The 16,191-nt window shown below is 35.6% G+C and overlaps 1 long non-coding RNA gene across 1 annotated transcript; it reads right to left on the reverse strand.

The window, feature by feature from the left end:
• Positions 1-13,378: 13,378 nt before the first annotated feature.
• LOC146541086 (uncharacterized) lies at positions 13,379-15,083 on the reverse strand. Its single transcript, XR_014878627.1, has 2 exons — positions 14,461-15,083; positions 13,379-13,867 (listed from the first exon to the last, which is right to left on the reverse strand). It is a non-coding gene; the product is annotated as an uncharacterized LOC146541086 (long non-coding RNA).
• Between the last annotated feature and the right edge of the window lie 1,108 nt (positions 15,084-16,191).

Raw genomic sequence — 16,191 nt, forward strand, 5'->3', positions numbered from 1 at the left:
TGATTTTCATCGATGACTTTCTCAGTGCGTTTTAGTAGATTAAACTCTGCTTCTACCACTGACGTCTGATTCTTCCATAGCAGAGCTAAGTGATTTTGATTTTTTCTTATTAGATCTATGTCGCTCTCATATTTTTGGGCGAAACTGTCATCTAAAACCCCAAACAAGCTGTTTGCAATATATCCGACACCATTTATTAGTCCGCGCTTGTGACGTACGTTATTGTTTACATTGTGCGTCATTAACAGGTTGGTGTAGTATTGCAGTTCGCTCACCTCATGCCGTAGCTGCAATAAGACGCCGTCGCAATGTGATCTTGATTGTATTTTTTCACAAATATTCTCCAGGTACTTTATGTATTTCCCAAGAGCCTTAATGCCTTCTGAATACGGTTGAGTATCGTAATATACTACCAACCGCCAGTCGTCTCTAATTATTTGCATGTCTTTAATATGGTCGAAATAAATACTATTGTTACTTGGTAAGGGATTTATATTATAAAAGGACTGACCTAGTGGTATATTTATAAAAAATAATAATAAAGAAAGTGCTACTGAGGCAAAGCTAACGGTTTTATTTTTTGTTACAGATTTAATAGAATTTTGTTCGTTATTTACGGGAAGCCTACATAATTTTATAACTGGCCTTTTCATGAACCCGTTTTTGGTTTTAAGCGTCACGACTCTTACGTAGCCGTCACTGCCGGGGTGTAGCTCTACTACGCGGCCTAAGGCCCATTTCCCCGGCGGGAGATTGTCTTCCTTAATGATGACAATATCGTCTAATTTTATATTAGATTTAGGCTCCCTCCATTTACTACGAGCGGTAAGTGAAGATAAATATTCCTGGCGCCACCTATTCCATATATCATTCAATATTTTTTGGTTGAGATGCCACCTAGTTCTAAGGTCTGTCTCTGTGTCATATAAAGTTAGAATAGGACCGCTACTTAAAAAGTGTGAGGGAGTTAAAAAATTCAAATCATCAGGGTCTTCGGTTAAGGGACAGAGCGGGCGCGAGTTCAAACATCCCTCTAATTGAGCGAGCAATGTAGTGAACTCTTCGAACGTCAAGTTTTGTTCACCAATAACTCTTTTCAGATGGTGTTTCAGAGACTTAACTGCAGCCTCCCACAGTCCACCTGCGGATGGCCAAGAGGGACAATTATGATGCCATTCGATACCCATATCTACAATTTCAACCTTAAATTCTTGACTTTCTTGGAGCTCTGTCAACTGTTGTCTTAATACGTTATTTGCTCCAATGAAATTTTTTCCTTGATCACTGTATATGTGACCCGGAACGCCTCTTCTGGCTATCATCCTGCGCAACGCCGCAATGAAAGCAGGCGTTGATAAGTCAGAGACGAGTTCCAAGTGTACAGCCTTGGTCGCCATACACACAAACACTGCTATATATCCCTTCGTGGTCTTAATACCACGGCCCTTGCTGGATTTGACGTTTACGTGCCCAGTGTAATCAATACCGCAATGAAAGAATGGGCGTGAAGGGTTTGTGCGCGCCGAGGGCAAATCTCCCATTATCTGTTGCTGAAGATCAGGACTATGCCGCCTACACTTAACGCACATGCGAAGCCGCTTCTTCGTAGCGCTGTTGCCACCTATAAGCCAGTATTTGCGTCGAATTATCGCGGTTGTTAGTCGCGCACCCCCATGGTAAGTAAGCTCATGTGCTTGGTCGATGATGAGTTCCGCTAATCTCGTGTTACAGGGTATGATGGCAGGATGCTTCATCTCAGGATCGATGTTCGCATGCCTAAGCCTGCCGCCGACTCGTAGGATGTCGTTTTCATCTATTATAGGATTTAAACTAAATATTTTGCTATCTCTGCTCACAGCTTTTCCTATCTTTAGACTATGTATTTCTTGTGAAAAGCTTTCAATCTGACAATTTTTTATAATTAAATTCCTAGCCCTATTTACCTCTAGTATGCTTAAATAACTTTGTTTTTTATTTTTTGTAGTGAATCTTAATATCCACGCCAAAATTCTTATAGCTTTAGTCAGTGAAGTTTGCTTTTCAATTATTTGCTTAATAATTTCGCTACCGCTTAATAAAACATTAACTTGCTTATTAGTTTTTATGTCTTGATTTGTAATATATTTTTGTTTATTTTCCTTTTCAGGTATGTAGGTTGGTAGCCATGCCGGTCCATGCCACCATAAGTTATGTTCTCGAAGTTGAGAGGCCATAAGTCCTCGGCTTGCGCAGTCAGCTGGGTTCTCTTTAGATGCTACATATCGCCAAGAGGTAGCTGGCATCGACTCTGTGATTTGTTTCACACGGTTCGCCACGAAAGGCTTCCATCTGTCGACCTGGCCGTAGAGCCAGCCTAGGACGACCATCGAGTCCACCCAACCATGAACGGTGATATTATAGTGGACGAGGCATTTTCTAATTTTTGCCATTAATTTTGACAGTAATACTGCGCCACACAGTTCTAACCGAGGCAGTGAGCATTTTTGACTTAGTGGCACTAATTTTGTTTTCCCTGCCACAAAAACTACTGTGGAATTATTATAACGTGTTATCTTACAAAATACGACAGAACTGTAAGCTTTAGTACTTGCATCACAAAAGCCATGCAGTTCTATGATATCACCCTCGTGACTTTGCAGCCACCTTGGTACTTGACACTGGCTTATTGAATCGATATCTTGTTTAATTTTGTACCATTCTTCAGCTATGTGTTGTGGTACCAGTTGATCCCATGCAAGATCTTCCCTCCAAACGTCTTGAAACAATATCTTAAGCTTTGTAGTGAGAGGAGAGAGCCAACCTAGCGGATCAAAGATCTTAGATATCTCCGATAAAAGCGTTCTTTTCGTAAGCTTGGATGTTGTAAGTAGTTGCGACTGAAATGTAAAGTTATCGGTCTGCGGGTCCCACCCAAGCCCTAAGGTCTTCGTTGACTCCACTTGCTTGAAGTCGAAGAGATCTTGTGGTTGAATAGGTACGTTGACGTGCTTAAGTAGCTCAGGCGAGTTTGATTTCCATTTTCTTAAGTGAAAACCACCCTTCTTCAATAATTTATTCATATCTGTTTGTAGCTGTTTGGCAGCTTGAAGCGAGTGGGCCCCATGAATGAGGTCATCCATGTAAAAGGATTCCTCTAGTACGCTAGGCGCTAAACTATCTTGAAAGTTTGGCCTCTCGTCGTGAGCTAATCGTTTAAGCGTCATCATTGCAAGGAATGGAGCTGCTTTAGTTCCATATGAAATTGTAGCTAGGTGATATTCAAGTAACTTTTTATTTGGATTATCTCTCCACAGAATCATTTGCAAATTCTGATCTTTATTACTAACCCATATTTGCCTAAACATCTTTTCAATATCGGCAGTAAATGCATATTTAAATTGTCGCCACTTAAGAATAAGATCCATTAAATCTTGTTGAAGATTCGGTCCCCGCAACATAACGTCATTTAAACTTAAGCCTGATGACGTTTTACTCGATGCATTAAATACAACGCGTAATTTTGTTGTCGTCGAATCGTTTCGGGTGACACAATGGTGAGGTAAATAACATCTAAGGAATGCATTACGGTCAACAGCCGCGGGTGTCATATGTCCGAGCGACAAATATTCTTGAATGAATTGCGAATAATCATTTTTAATTGATTTATTTAATTTAAGTTTTCTTTCTAAATTATAAAATTGAGCTATTGCTTTTGGTTTAGAATTCCCTAATTTTTCCTGGTACCTACTCGGGTTTCAGTGGCAACCTGACTTCGTATCGCCCGTCATCTCGCCTTTTTGTACTTGACTGGTACAATTCCATACATCTTTTGTCTTCCAAAGACAAGTCAGACTTTTCCGAAAGGTCCTCAATTTCCCAAAATTTTGGTATTTCTTCGAGGTTATGTAAAACTACATTGCAATGAAAAGTTTTTGTATTGCCACTCAAAATCCAACCAAGTTGCGTTTGTTGAGCGGTCGGTAAGGTCGAATTTACCCTGCATATTCCATCCATAATAACAATAGAATATATATCTGCGCCTAATAAAATATCTACCGGGTGACTTTTATAGAACTCCGGGTCCGCCAGTGTAATGTGATCCAGGTAGGACCAGTTCGATTTTTCTAATGTACAACTGGGTAAGTTTTTAATAAGCTGTTTCATTATTAGCGCGTCGGTTTCAAAGGAAAAATCGCTTACTAAAGATGAACAATGTAGTGTGACCATACCCTTACTATTGCTTTCCTTATCGCCGACACCTGAAATAACCCCCTTACACCGTTGCCGTGGGATTTTCAGGGTCTGTGCTGCGTGTTCTGTAATAATACTAGTTTGTGAGCCCTGGTCTAGCAGTGCCCGCAAGATACAGAAAGAACCATTAGCGGCTTGCACCTTTAACATTGTAGTAGGGAGTAAGATCTCGTTTGGATCCTCCTGAACTGACACGTGTGAGTTACGTGGAAGTTGTTTTTCGGCGCTGGCATTTTCCCTTGTATAAGCAGAGTTGCCCCCGCGCACGCCCGTGCCCTCACCGCTATGACCGACTTCCGTCGATGCGCGCGTGTATTGCGATTGCATAAATGCTTCATGTAGAAGTCGATTATGTGCCTTATTGCACTCGCGACAAGCTTTATTTGACTTACATTGCTTACCCTGATGATTCGATAAACAACTTATACATAAATTTAATTTATTTGCAGTTTTTAGCCTATCGCTAGGTAGCATCTCTAGAAATTTCTGACAGTAATAGATTCCGTGATCATTATTGCGACACAATGAACACGCAACATTCAATGTCAACATATTGACATGATATTACTTTTATTATTGAGAACTGGTGAAATTACTTTACTATTATTTAAGGATGTTTTATGATAATACGATTTGTTAAGCTGAGTACTAGGATATTGATTTTTATTACTGACGATATTTTTGTGCACAGCGTTGTCTTGTTTCCTATGCGACGACTCTAATGAAATAAATTTAGCTTCTAAATACTGCAAATATTCTTTAAGGGATGGCAATTCGCGCGGGTTATTTACCGTTTGCATATAATCTGTATAAGATGCGGTATCTAATTTTTGAGTTAATAAATATACAATTATAGGATCCCAGGAACTAATGTCCACCCCTAAATTTTTTATTGCATTGAGACATTCTTGTGTTGTGTCATGCATTTTTTTAATTTGAGCGACTGACTGTTGTTGCATTATAGGCATGCTCATAAGCGTGTTTAAATATGATTGAAAAATAAGTCTTTTGTTATTGTATCTTTGATTTAATATCTCCCAGCAAACTATATAATTATCTGCTGTTATATTTAAATGTTGGATGAGTCTCTCAGCTTCTCCTCTTACTTTGGACTTGAGATACTGCATCTTCTGTGCGTCAGACATGGCATTATTTTTATGGATACTCTCACTGAACAAGTCCTTGAATGAAACCCAGTTATTATAGTTTCCGCTAAACGCAGGAATTTCCAACTGAGGGGTGGATTTTACAATATGGGCTACGGACCATATCTTTTTATTAATGGCCTTTTTGACGGCCTGGTACTTATTTTCATACGCTAAGAATGTACTCTCGTACTCCTCGTTCGATCCGTTCAGCTCGCCATCTAGCTCCCAGTGCAGGGTGTCGATAACGGACCAGCGGGACTGAATCGTGCGAAGCAGATCTTCTAACTCCCATCTCTCGCTTATTAAATCTAAAGTTATACCTTCCACTGTCCGATGGAAGGCCTTGAAATTACTTTGCTGCTTTCTCAGCATGTCCACGGTTTTGCTATCCGTATATGAGTGTTGTAGAGCAGCCCTACTGCTGCCCGGTTGTGGATTAGACTCTTGTGTTTTCAGTGGGAAAGTGGGAGGTTTACCGAGGGGAGATTGTGGTTTCTCTCCAGTTGTAATGTCACAGCTCTGGATATGAATCTTAATAATATCATACCTCTCTTTCATCCTCTCCAGATCCTTAGCAATAGCATCACGAGTGTGAATCTCTAACTCCTTATTCGATAGTCTCGTAAAGTTAGTCTCATACTCGAACCAATAGCTTTCTAGAAGGTCCAACCTCTTTTTTATGTACTCGGGAGTCCTTCTACTTGCGCCGTCTTTCTTAAAATTTGTATATACGTTTTCTATGGCCGATGCCAGCTGCTTTTGGTTAGCCAAAATATCAGCCACCGACGACATCGTTGAGAGAAATAATATAAAATAAATGGACAGATCTTACTTGAAATCTGCGCCTGAATCCTTGGTGTTCAGGCGATTCTCACTGGAACTCTTAATGTCACAGCAAGGGTCGAATACTACTCACTATTCTTCTTGATCGAATAGTACACGTAGTACACGAAAGTCACTTATAGTTAATGCACTGTGTCTCTACAGGTTCACCGGTACACGGAACCGCACACACGCGGATGTACAAGGGTTCCGTTTTTCTATAGGCTCGAAGGACCAGCGACCTATGGATCGTGCGAAGCAGATCTTCTAACTCCCATCTCTCGCTTATTAAATCTAAAGTTATACCTTCCACTGTCCGATGGAAGGCCTTGAAATTACTTTGCTGCTTTCTCAGCATGTCCACGGTTTTGCTATCCGTATATGAGTGTTGTAGAGCAGCCCTACTGCTGCCCGGTTGTGGATTAGACTCTTGTGTTTTCAGTGGGAAAGTGGGAGGTTTACCGAGGGGAGATTGTGGTTTCTCTCCAGTTGTAATGTCACAGCTCTGGATATGAATCTTAATAATATCATACCTCTCTTTCATCCTCTCCAGATCCTTAGCAATAGCATCACGAGTGTGAATCTCTAACTCCTTATTCGATAGTCTCGTAAAGTTAGTCTCATACTCGAACCAATAGCTTTCTAGAAGGTCCAACCTCTTTTTTATGTACTCGGGAGTCCTTCTACTTGCGCCGTCTTTCTTAAAATTTGTATATACGTTTTCTATGGCCGATGCCAGCTGCTTTTGGTTAGCCAAAATATCAGCCACCGACGACTCGAAGGACCAATATGTACGGGATGCCGTACGAGTGTTTATAAATAAAACAGTTTTCTATGATAAATATATAATATTAATGCATCTAAAAGTATAATGAATTAAATGCAAAAATGTATTGAGCCACGCGCGGTACTCTTAATGACCGAAAGCGATGAACTGACTTATTATAATTAAAATATTGGTATTGAGTAATTTAGGTCATATAAAATGCAAGCTAAGCGCTACATGTACGCGCTTGCTCGTACACAGTTGGTTGCACTGCGAGCTACCTAGTGCCCTAATTTTCATCCGTGCTAAGTGGCGCAACTCAACGCCGCCGCCAGATTTTTGTATGGTATAAATAATACATATATAAGTTTGAACAAGCTATATAACTAGATTTACGAGGTACAGGGGGGTCCGTCAGGCTAATTGATGGTAATCACTTAACAACTGTCAGCCGCACGCACTCGTGACTCGCCGCTCATATAATTATATTATTGCTATCGAATCGGATTTGTGTAAGCACGTGTTCGGTATTTATTGTTATTATAATTATATGTGATAATAATAATTTAAAATTGTAAGTTATTTATTGTATTTTAAAGTATTGGTAAAATTAATTTATTTAAAAAAATATAAGAATAATAAAAAAATGCTTAAAAGAAATAAATTACTTAATTAAACTTAATTTCCTCTCCTGCTACATGCGAGATATAGCGTCAAGCTAAATATAATAACTACCTATATTAAAATATTAATATAATAAATAATACAAATAATTTTCGAAATAATTTGATATTTCGTCTAAAAGGATTAACTTGAGCTGAAAGGAACCAGAAAATGGGAAAATATAAGCCATGGAACGAACTAAGCCTCTTAGCTGACACTAGTTGTTACCTAAGAATTTACTTCAGATTACGATCTCGTTTGTCTATACTAATATTATAAAGATTTGAGAAGATTTTATTTGGCCCATCGCGCTAAACTCGGGAACTTTTGCTAAAGTTGCGGGTAACTAGTACCCGCGGGTACCCGTAAATCACATTAATGAAAGTAGATTTTTGTTATATTAATAATATTTTCACTTTCTTCATCAATGTTAGATGCCATACATGGCGTAGGAGTACAAGCGTGCTACCGTAATCGTGACAGGTCGTGGGTTTGATTCCCACCGAAGGATTCATTTCCTTATAAATATTTAATATTTCTTATAAAAATAAAAAATATTTAATATTTTTTTTCCTGAAACCATTTTCATTAAAGTTTCATAGTAGCTCATTTCATATATGAGTGTAAAATTTAATTTAAATCTGTTCAACTGTTTCTGCATAATTGAGTTTAAAACGTTAAAATACAGTATGAATTACCTGAAATTATAATATTAACGTGATAACACAGACAGACATACATATCTATTTAATTGTATAGAAAATTCTATTACTAGGTAGAACTTTTATAAGCTGGTGTAAAGAAAGTCGTTCTGTATCTCGCCTTCTACAGTGAAGATTGAGTTCACACGTAGGCGACTCAAATAAAAAGGAAAAGTAACTGTTTTACGCTTATTTCTTTTCTTCATAGCAATGTTCCTTACATACAGTACCTAGTATTAATTAATCCCCCCTTTCACCATTAACCGAAATTTCGCCAAATATATAAATTAAAATTGGTCTTCTCTGGTCTCTCCAGGTCTTCTCAGCTAAAAAGTACTAATCTTCTATGTTCAATTCAATTCAAATATAAATGTCGCTAGTGTGTCCTAAATGCGAACTTTAATTTTCCGTTCAAATAAAGTGCCTTTGCACTTATTGACATAGTTTAAGTAAGTTTCATGCAAGCTTAAGAAGATAGTACCAACATTAGAGTTATAAATAAAGTAGTTATGTAATATGCAAATCGGATTTATATTAGTTTTTCATTAATATGGCTGTGATGTTGTTCTGCAGTTTCTGGTTGTAAACGCGACGGGTGTGGGTTCGATTCCCACTTTATTTTCTCGCTAGAGTGCGGTTAAATTTCGAAACTCATCGCGCAATTTTTTGAAAATTCCAAATCTAGAGGACAGGCTGATGATAATGATGAAACATAAAGACTTTATAATTTGAAAACATTCAGACATATTAAAATTATTAGATGTAGTGTCCTAACTCTTTCTAATTTTATTATTCCTTGTCTCGAAGTCAATCCTGACTTAGCTAGTTTCTGATATTCACAAGCTACAGGACCTTCGACACCCATTTAGTGGAAGTGCCGATAACGCTGTCATTTGACGAGCTATCGGAATTATACAGCCTTCTGTCCATAACGACTGTCATTTATGTTAGATTGGCAAGTAGAACTGACGGAATTTGTCCTTCTAGTGATGTAACTTCTATTCTTCTATTTAGTGACATATTTCTATGTTCTCTGTTAATAATGCTAGTAATAAAATCAACTATTAAATTATTCATCTATTTTTTCAGCGGAATTGCCTTCCAAGCCTATGGTTTAACATAGGACTGATAATAAAGACTTTTTATTCTTTTTATATATGCAAGCTCATATTATATGCATGAAGAAAGAAAAATTACTGTCTTACACGGCCTTGTAAACTATTTTTTTTTATGGAAAAAGGACAAGGCAAACGAGCTTTCGGGTCACCTGATGGTGATCACCGCCGCCCACGATCCCGTGCAACACCAGAGGAGCTACAGGTGCGTTGCCGGCCTTTGAGGTGGAGATAGACGCGCTTTTTGAAGGTAAGGTAAGAAATGATATATAGGGAAGTTATATTAGTTCAGTTCTTTAGTGCTGGCTTTCGAAAGTGCTATCCGGACAAGTCAGTCATTGATTTTATATGTACCTTTTGTAATCGTAATACTTTTTGTTTCGATCCTCATTCAAGATAATATTTTGATTTTCTAATTGTGCAGTTTTGGCAGTAGGCCATCTCCGTTTTCTCTGCTATGTCCGGAATAAAACGCAAACCTTATAAACATAATATGTATATATTTCAAAAAATATTGTCAAGGATATATCACTGTCAGTATCATACAGTTACGTGACAGCGTACGGCTAGAGAACAGTTTTTCAGTATGATAATTGGATGTAGGGAGAACGTTTTCGTAAAAATGGATAAAATATTTAATACCAATTTCTAAATATATGCATAGAAAGACGTACCTAGCTGCTGCTGAAGAGCCGAATCTAAAATTGAGGTAGTCTTTTGTGTGGTTGTTTTGGCAAGGCTTCTTTAAAAAAGGTTTTTTGGTTGTTGAAAACAATCTTAGTAACTTACATGCCAACATAGGCGCATATTTAATTAATTTCTATCAATAACCTATTCAAAATTTTCTTTAATTTTTCTTTCAGCTTTAACTAAATAACAAATCGTAATAAGGCTTTCTATATTCAGCGAGAGGAGAAATCACATTACAAATAATACGAAGCTCTGAGTTCGAGTACAATGAAGGGTTCGCAAAGTTTTTATTTATTCCTACGTATTACATAGATTTCGGAAGTTTTTGGCCTATGCTAATTTCTGTGCGTGACCCGTTTATAGGGTGGCCATGCTCGTATGATTTTCACATATTATCATTGTTTTCAGCTTCACATTGTATTCCACATATAGTAGGGTGGACATACGAAAACTTGGAATACTAGTGTTAAGGCACTTCGTTCTTCATCTACTACCAAATTTTCTAGGTATTCCGAGTTGAGTGGCGGAACTCAATGACGTGCTTTTGCCTTAATACCAGAGTGAAGACATGAAAACATTAATAAATAATAATTGCTCTGCTGCGTTTCTCATTTTTCTGTCTAATGAGATAAATGTACAGAAAAGAAAAATATATTAATTTTGTTTTTTTAATTACAAGATCTAGTAATAAATATACTATCCTCAAAAAACATTCTAAATATTGTCACTAGTAAACTAATTTTATCAGACACACGTGTTTTGGCCACTCTTCCAAAGCAAAGTAAACTACTTATATTAGAGCCCTTATAGGAGATTACAAAGAAAAATAAACTAACAGTACTTTCAGTACAATTACGTATCGGTTGCGTTTGTTTAGGCGCGGGGGCAATTTGCAATCAGTTGAAAGGATTGTCTGTATGCGGAAAACTATAATATGTAAGCTACTTATATGAAAGTATTATAAAAGGAGAATAGATTGGATAGATGTGGAGAAAAGCTAGTATTACTGACTCTCTGTTCTATATTGTGGCCAGTCGTGGCGCAGAGGCACACTTGTAATGAGGGCTAATGCGATAGGTTGTGGGTTCGATTTCCACTCGAGACCACTCAATACATAGTGTCTGATTGTCATGATTCGGCGGAAAGTGGGGCACAGAAGTGTCTTAATGGAAAACGAGTATTTTAACACTAGGTTCCCAGGTTCCCCTTGCCTACCTTGTTATTTGCGGGATACAGCGTAAAGCTGAAAAAAAGCATTCCAAGCAGTAGTTTTCTACATCAGCGCGTTCAACCAAATAAACTTCCAGCTTTGTAATATTAGCATTGACAATAGAAGATCATAGACAAAATCCATACATTTCATTCCAGTATTAAATAAAGGCAATATACCGCGGGCGATAGTTCAATGTACATACATTTGTATGTATGTATGTATGTACGTACGTATAGCCTAAACTCAATACAAGCTTATTATGTTTGTTATTTGCATTATCGCTATTCGCTATCTAACGTGGATTAACTGCTGTCGAGGGACGAGAGATAGTTCAAATTTAATTTCAGTTAAATATTTGATATTATATTTTGTTTAATACATTATAGTTTAGTGGTAATTTAATTTTCTTAATAAGTGGAGATTCGATATTGTAATTTTTGTAAATAAAGAATATTTTTACACAAGTTTGTCTCTGCCCACTTTGCTATACGCTTCGACGGTTGTCCCAATTAGGAGAGGGAGTTATTTTTAGTTTTTCGCTCTAGTAATAAGATAATAAGCCCGGTGTGCTACAATTTTGCTAATTTTGGTTAAGAACAAGTAACGGACTGTATTAACCCTGTGTCTATCCTGCTACATGCGGGATGCAGCGTGAAGCTAAAAAAGAAAGTATTTTTCGTAATTATTATCATGAAAAAATATTAAAACCATGTTAAAAATTAAAACAAAAGTTGTTCAGGTTAAAATGTTTGCCAAAAACTTTGCTTACCACAGGGTTGGCTGTTGTTCTGACAGCGAGTGTCACAAGCAAAAACATTTGTTCGCTTTAATACCAATATAATCAAATTACATGATAAATGTTTATTGTTAAATTTATGTAATGGCACAGATTAAATCTCTCTCTCGGGGGAATGAAATATTTTATATTTTTATTTCCTCGCTGGCATTTAGGCGAAGCGCTGAAATCTTTAGAGTTCAATAAATCAAGTACATAAACATACCTCTTTAACTACTCCTATCATAAAATGGCAAAGATCGTTGTATGATAAGGCCGCCTGCTATATCTTCTAATTTTTAACCGACTTCTGTAAGAAAAGGAGGTTATCAATTCGACTATATTTTTGTTTAGATAGGTTTCTTCTCATTTCCTATATTTTGTAGTGTACAAAAAATAATTTTCATTATTATAATATTACATTTAATCAAAGACTTTTCAAAAATTAAAAAAAAAAAAATAATTAGTAATAACTTCCCACTTCCCAGGGTAGACAGGGGAACCTAGTGTTAAATGCTATGGGGAACAGGGTATCCGTTTCCCACTTTCTCCCAAATCTAGAATTTTTTTGGTAGGTATCGCGTATTGATAGACGGTACTAAACGCCACGCGTTGTATTACCAGATCGAGAAATGAGAATATTAAACGTAAGTATATTTCATACCCCGAGTGGAAATCGAACTCACAACCGTCGCGTTTACAATCATACGCTAGCACCACTGCGCCAGGACACCCTATATAATCAAAATTAATTTAACGATATTTCATTCGCAAACAATTCGATTGAACGTGAGCATTATTAAATTCACATTACGCGCCAGTTGACTCGATTATTAAATCTCAAGCATTGTAATGTACACGTTTTATATTATTGTTTTGCAATATTATACGATTTAAATTAATCCTTATTGTTGACGCGGTCATGGCGCAAGAGGAAGTATATTATAAGTGGTCATAGGTTCTACTCTGTTTTAAATTATTAGTTAAGAAATGACTAGTTCGTCTCTTATAAGCCCCATGTCCTTAGTATTTTTTTTAAAATATGCGATGTGGTTCTAGGTGCTATCTTAATCTTCAGAAATTGTGTTGCTTTCAGACAAGATTTCTTCTTTATTTTTTCTCTTACCATCTCTACCTCTTTATGTAAATGTAATCACAGCGATTCAGTTCTCTTTATCATCCTACTCCATTTTAAAATCACTAAATATTTTAGGAAATATTGGTGTGAAAATAAGAAAATACAATGAACAAACGTATAAGGGTCATAATCAGAAAAGTGGACATTTTCGAATTCGTAACGTAACTGATAAGTAACAACACTGATAATGTTTGTTACGAAACTGATGATATAAGGCATTATACACAACAAAGTAAGGATATTATACGAATAAAACTACTGTTGTTTTTATTTAATGAGACACAAATTAAAATTTTAAAGATTCAATCGTTGAATTAACAGATTATAAATGTAAGAAAACATAACAAAGTGACAATATTAACAATATAATAATGCTAGTTCGTAACGTAATAAACTTCTATTTCTAGTTAGAGATCACAAAGTTAATGATAAAATTAAATCCACTTTAAAATATATCAAAATTTGAGTCGTTATCACGGGAATTAAGTTTAATTCTTTGTAAGTGTTTATTCCGCATATCTTCATATTTAACAGGATTGGTCTTTTTAAGACGTTCTCTATATCTTTTATGTGTTTCAGCATTTGACATAGGAGCCATGACGCTTACTGAAAATAAAAAAATATTTATCAATAGATATTTAATAATATTTTATGTTTATTGTTTAGATCTTTAACAACGCTAGTACAGAACGTATTTGTTTTTAAATAAAAGCTTCACCCACTTGAACTACATATTTATTAATTAACTATCTCCAGAGAAAAAAATAGTAATTACAAAATCACAACTAATTTCAGGAAGAATAAAAAAATGTTTTTAACTAAATCGGTTAAGCCGTTTCTGAGATAAGCGTGCACAAACACATTAGACAAACAAGCAAACAGGCAAAAAACTTAAAAATCATTATTTTTGGTTACTTTACGTTATCAAAAGTCACCAATTATTTTTTTCATATGCCAGCAATTTTTTTTTTATATATCTTCCGATGGTAACGTAATTATGAACTAGGCTTCATATTTTCTCAGTTTCGTTACGTAACGAAATATAACGCAATTGAGAATAAAGTCTGAGAAATTCTAACCTTTTTAAATATTTGCTCATAAGCCACGTGTTGCATGTGTAAGCACTGAAGTTCTTTTTTGAGATTTTGTAAAAAGAAGCAAATAACATAAACAAGAAAACGAAATTATAGAATACTTACCAAAATAAAAGCCGTTTATAACCCTGAGATGTAATTTTACATATTCCCTCTAAAACATTTGAACCCCTCAACTGCTGCGAGAACACTACTTGTTGTAGCTACGACAGCATTGACTTTTAGAATAATGGTGCCACAACAAAAACTAATATTAAACACCATCCAAAATAATTGCATTCATAATTTAATTGTACGTTACTAGCCCTGAGTAACAAAAAAGACAATATTTTGGGACAAATTTACTTAATTCATATATATTATTTATTAAATAATATATCAATAAAAGTACTTTTGTTTAATATTTTGCATAAAGTAAAGTAATATAAACATATCTGAAATCAAATAAAACCATAAACATTCGTAACAAATCAATTTTTAAAAAGTAAAGTAGTGAATGGGACACGAAAAATTGTATGGAAGCATTTTGAAAAGTTTTTTGCACCTAACAAAAAATACTATTAATAGCCATAATACATTTAAAATATTACAAAAATCTTTAAGTTAATAAGTAAATTTATCGTAAATGGCAAAATATTTAAATTATCTTTAAAATTGTATTTTTAAAACGCATTCAAAGTAGCGGGACAAGAAAAGACACAAAATGTACACTTTTTCTGATTATGACCCATAAAAATGACAGATTCCAAATTCATTATTATTAGCATTCAGTAGGTATATTTTATTTTTAATTGTAACAGTATTTATAGGCAGAACACACATAAACACACACGCACGCACACACACACACACAGTGCCCCTACTCTAGAACATATTCTAAACATTTTAACTTTTAATATAACTTTAGATCAATGAAAAACACGTAACAGTATCGTAGAATAGAATTGTATTGTAACAAGAAGATATTTCCCATCTGGTGCGAGTGTGAAAAACCTCCTTGATGGCACGTAGGTACTCTGGCTCCACGCCAGCCTCCAAATCGACTTCGTTATTACAAATTTTTATACTTACATTATATATTATATTTTAGATGTTATATTGAAGTGTGAAAGATATTGCATTACGTATTTTTGCGTACGCAGGGAGAATCTAGTGTTAATACACTCTACTTTTCACGCGCCGTGCTAATCAAGAAACTCATTGTGTGTTCAGTGGCTGAAAATTTCGACTTTTATGTTGGAAACCCCCTGCTTACCCTGGTGCCAACGGGATAGTAAAAAAAAATAAAAACTTTATACTTATTCAATAGGTGCATAATCTATCTTCAAAAATCAATGAATGTGCTGAAATATATTTATCACTATCAAAAAAAAAACACTATCATAAATATTCAAACTAAATTAACTCTTGATATCATTTTTAGCTGTAAACATGCGCAGTAATAAATTTGCATTTCAACGCGACATTTTAAATTGATCGTCAACTTTACGACTGCTAAAATTGTAACTTTGGACGAATTTTGATACTATAATAAACTAGCGACTTGCGTGTGGCTTCGTTCGCCTAAACTTCTTTCATTAAATTATAGCCTACGTGCTATTCTTATGTGTAAGTTTCATCGAAATTCATTTAGTAATTTTTGTGTGAAAGTGGAACAAACATCAATTCTCATAAACTATCACATTTATTATATTAGTAGGATACCTACTTGATATAGCCCACATTTCACGTTTTTTTCTTGTTCTCGTAGGAATGGAGTCTAAATTTGAACATTAGACACAAATATATGAAAAAAAAAATCAGCTTCACGCTTTATCCCGCAAACAGCAGGATAGA

The sequence above is a fragment of the Heliconius melpomene genome, chromosome 1, assembly GCF_056956725.1.
Source record: "Heliconius melpomene rosina isolate 202511_hmr_F chromosome 1, ASM5695672v1, whole genome shotgun sequence".
Lineage (NCBI taxonomy): Eukaryota > Metazoa > Arthropoda > Insecta > Lepidoptera > Nymphalidae > Heliconius > Heliconius melpomene.